This window comes from Fukomys damarensis, unplaced genomic scaffold (assembly GCF_012274545.1).
Source record: "Fukomys damarensis isolate Sample0158 unplaced genomic scaffold, DMR_v1.0_HiC HiC_scaffold_27, whole genome shotgun sequence".
Classification (NCBI taxonomy): domain Eukaryota; kingdom Metazoa; phylum Chordata; class Mammalia; order Rodentia; family Bathyergidae; genus Fukomys; species Fukomys damarensis.
Window position 1 is genome coordinate 561,686 of NW_022900939.1, and position 4,934 is coordinate 566,619.

Below are 4,934 nucleotides of genomic sequence, written 5' to 3' on the forward strand. Positions count from 1 at the left end.
GAGAAGATCAAAATGCTGTGTGTGTACATACTGATTTCCCCACAACGGATGCACTTGTAATGCACCGTAAAGGTATACTAATAAAAACCTGTGAAATCTTTCAAAAAGAGTGACGGGAAATGAAAGTTGTTTGAGGGATTTCTACAGGAGACATTTCTAAAAAGGGATATTAAAAAGACAACGACTAAAAGGAGAACCAGAAAAAGTGAAGTGGGCCACTAAGAAAAATTAATACATACTGTGCATATTCATAAGTGTTAAAGTGCAAGTAGAATGATCTTTCAAACTTTTCACTTGTTAGATTGTGTATTTTTATAGCAAAACATTTATTAGTACATTTTAGGCATACATAATGATAACACTTATCACAGGGAATTTGCACCTGTACATGAGACATCCCACCTCTTTTTTCCCCTTCCCTTCTTCCCTCAAACCCGCTCCCCTTCCTATGTGCCAAAGCTTTGTTTCCATTTTTATAGGGAATGGGAAAGGGTCCACTAGCAGAACCCCTGCAGTGGGTCCTGGTCTCCTGTGAGCCACAACAGCATGAGGCCAATTAAAGAATAAAGACAGGAAACGAGAAGCTGGGTCTTGGGACCGATCAATGCCACTCTAGGCAACGAAGGAAAAGGCCCTCAAGTGCATCCAATATTTATTGACTAAACAGTGGAGAGGAATAGAAAGCAGAGTATCTAGTGAAACACTGCCAAACACCTAGTATGATGGCACCAGGCAGGGCTGTCAGGCAGTAAGCACTGCTTATCTTTCTGGGATAGAACAAACCAATAGTGGGACCAGGTACAGTGAGCACGCAACCCATCAGGTAAGACAGAAGCCACACGTAATTCAGGGTAAAGAATTTTATTTTATTTTATTTTCAAGATAAAGGATTTTAATTGGGGTCACACTGACCTCAGCTGCACCTAACTCAGCAGGGCCCTGCGACTTCACAGAGCAGGACTTGGGCCTGGGGGACAGCCATTAGTAAAGAAGCCATACTAGCCCAGCTCTGTTATCTGACACACCGTTTTGAGTCATGCAGGGCTTTGGTCTGACTCCTATTACAAAACAATATAGCCAAACTAGGGAAAGAAGCATGTGCCACTCACAGCCCACTATTACTGGGCAGGGATGTCTACTACATATTTTCCTTCAATTTTCAGTTTTTCTTTTTTCCAGTATCAAGAATTGAACTCAGGACCTTGTGCCTGCCAGGCAGGTGCAGTGCCACTGAGCTACAACTCCAACCCTATTTTCACTTTTTTTCTTGTCCCTTCCTTCCTTTCTCCCCCCTCCTTCCTTGTACTCCTCAGTTGAACATTTTCTTCCCATTTTCCAAAATCTATTACACATTTTAGTTCTTATTTCCACTTTCAGTTTTTCACACCAAAGGAACGTATGTGTCCAATGTGTTTCACTTAGAGTATTTATTTCACTTCAGAGTATGATCTCAAGGTGCATACATTTAGCTATAAATGTCTGAAGCTCAAACGTCTTTGTGGAAGAGTAGTACTCCATTGTATTAAAAAATCTTTATCCAATCATTGGTTGATGGGCATTTGGCTGTTTCCAAGATTTAGCTACTACAAACTTTGCCACTACAAACATGAGTGTGCATATATCGCTGTGGTATGATGTTTTTAATTCTTTAGGGAAGACACTAAGAAGGAAAATAGCTGGGTCAAATGGAACCTCTAGCTTTAGTTGTTTTAAGAAATAGCCACACTGATTTCCACAGTGGTTGCACTAGTCCACACTCCCACCAACAGAGAAGAATTAGCCATGATCAAAAACACATCTTGGCAAGGCACATAATAATCAAGATTCCAATGTGAAATAGGAAGAAAAGGGCTAAAGGTATAGGGGAAGTGGGAAGGGTAGGGGAAAGTTCATAAGGGAAAAGAAAAAACATGAGAAAATGAAAAAATGGAAATAAAGTATTTGTAAATAGGGAAGGGAGGGGGTTGAAGGGAGGGCAGGGACAAGGAGAAAAAATGAGAACCAAGACCTGTCATGCAAAGGTACATGATCCCAATAATGACTAACCTAGATTGTACCAATAAACTCAATGAGAGGAAAAAAATAATCAAGATTCCAGAAATTAAATACAAGGACAGAATATTAAAGATATAAGGGGAAAAAAGATGTTAGAGAAAAGAAACAAATCACCTATAAATGAAAGCCCATCAGAATCACAGCAGACTTCTCAACACAAACTCTCAAGTCAAGGAGAGCTTGGAGTGAAGTACTGCAAGACCTAAAGGAAAACAACCTCCAACCCAGACTGATGCATCCTGCAAACCTTTCTTTCAAAATTGATGGGGAAATAAGATACTGCCCTGACAAGGAACACCTAAAAAATTCAAGACCACCAAACCAGCACTCCAAAGTGTTCAGAAGTATATTCTAGAAAGAGAAAACAAGGACTGCAACTCAATGAACCCCAACAGAATGAATCCACCAGGCAAGGCAAGAAATTAAACAGAAAAGGAAAGAAGGGAGCCAACAGCAGAAGCATCATATGACAGAGATTAGACGGTGCATATCAGTTATACTCGTCAGACTCTCGATTCACCAATCAAAAGAAACAGACGCAGAATGGATCAAGAAGCAAGATCCAACAATATGCTGTATACAAGAAGCACACTTAATTAAAAAACGATTTCATAGACTGAAAGTCAAAAGATGGAAAATAATATTCCACGTGACAGGAACCTGGAAAAAAAACAAGGGTACCTAATCTCTTTGCAGACAAAGTGGATTTAAAGCCAAGACTGATTGAGACAAAGAAAGTAGATAAATCCTTGTAAAGGGAACAGTACAAGAGGGAGAGATAACAATCATAAATATATATACTCCAAATAGCAGTGCATCCAAGTACATAAAGCAGATTATTATTTTGGGGGGGGTACTGGGGATCAAACTCAGGCCCTTGCACTTGCAAGGCAGGCAGAGGAAACAATAAGCCAAATCCCAGGCCCTAAAACAGATTATTAACAGGCATGAAAAATCATATAAACCCAAGCCGGGTGTGGTGGCACACACCTGTAATTCCAGCACTTGGGAGGCTGAGGCAGGAGGATCACTGCGAGTTTGAGACCAGCCTGGGCTACATAGTGAGTTCCTGGTCAGGCTCAACTACATAGTGAGACCCTGTCTCAAAAAGCCGAAAAAGAAAGAAAGAAAGAAAGAAAAATCATATAAGCCCAAATACAGTTGTAATGGTTGGGGGGGCTCACTGTCACAGACAGATCAGCCAGACAAAATAGCAACAATGAAATATTGAACAAAACTTTTGAACAAATGGACTTAGCAGATGTCTACAGTGTTCCACCCCACATCAGAATACACATTCTTCTCAGCTGCACACGGAACATTCTCCAAAATAGACCAATACTAGTTCATAGAACATGCTTAAGGAAATGCAAAGAAACTGAAATTATCCCATGCATATTATCAGACTACAGTGCAATGAAATCGGTAATCAATGGCAAAAGAAACCACAAGAACTTCATAAACACATGGAAATTAAATAACACCCTCCTGAACAACCAATGGGTCATAGATAAAATTAAAGAAGAAATTAGACAGTGTTTGCAATTAAACAATAAAGCCAATAAACACACTGGAACTCATGAGATGTGAAGAAAGCAGTCCTAAGTGGGACATTTATAGCAATGAATTCCCATATCAGAAAAACAGAGCAAGCACAAATAAACAACCTAATGTTGAACCTCAAGCTTCTAGAAAAAGAGCAAGTCAAGCCCAAAGCTTGTGTAAGGGAGGAAATTATAAAAATCAGAGCAGAAATTAATTCAATGGAGACTTAAAAATATTACAAAGATGCAATGAATCAAAGAGTTGGTTCTTTGAAAGATTAACTAAAATTGACAAACCCTTAGCCAATCTTATCAAAAATGGAAAGACTTGGGACAGGGATGTAGCTCAGTGGTGCCATTGCCTGCCTCACAAGCACAAGGTCCTGAGTTCGATCCCCGATACCAAAAGGAAGGAAAGACTCAATTCATACAGAAATTTAGAAGATTATCAATATCTATGTTGAGAGCCTATATTCTCTTTTTTTTCTCACTGAGTTTATTGGTACTTTTTAGGTATACAGTACGGTTACATTCATCATTGGAATCTTGTACCTTTATACGACAGGTCTTGGTTCTCATTTTTCCCCTTATCCCTGCCCTCCCTTCATCCCCTCCTCCCTTCCCTATTTACAAATACTTTATTTTCATTTTCTCATGTTATTTCTTTTCCCTACCCTTCCCACTTCCCCTACACCTTTAGCCCTTTTCTTCCTATTTCACATTGTCAATTATACCATTAGGGTCTTATGTACCATTATAGTTTTTCACACCAGATAAACTACTCGGTATTTACACATGTGTGACTTACTCATTTCACTTAGGAGTATATCCTCAATATGTATCCATTATCCTATGAATGACTCTAATTTCTCATTCTTTATGGCTAAGTAGTATTCCATTTTATAGAAAAACTACATCTTTATCCTGTCTCCACCTGATGGACAACTGGGCTGTTTCCAAGTTTTAGCTATTACAAACTGTGCCACTATAAACATAGGTGCACATATATCACTGCGATATGATTCTTTTAATTATTTTGGAAAGATACCCAGCAGAGGGATGGCTGGGTCAAATGGAACCTCCAATCCAAGCTCTTTGAGGTATCTCCATACCTATGATTTCCGTAGTGGTTGCACCAGTCTGCACTCCCACCAGTAATGGAGAAGGGTTCCTTTCTCCCCACAACCCAACTGCGATATGACTTTTAATTATTTTGGAAAGATACCCAGCAGAGGGATGGCTGGGTCAAATGGAACCTCCAATCCAAGCTCTTTGAGGTATCTCCATACCTATGATTTCCGTAGTGGTTGCACCAGTCTGCACTCCCACCACAGT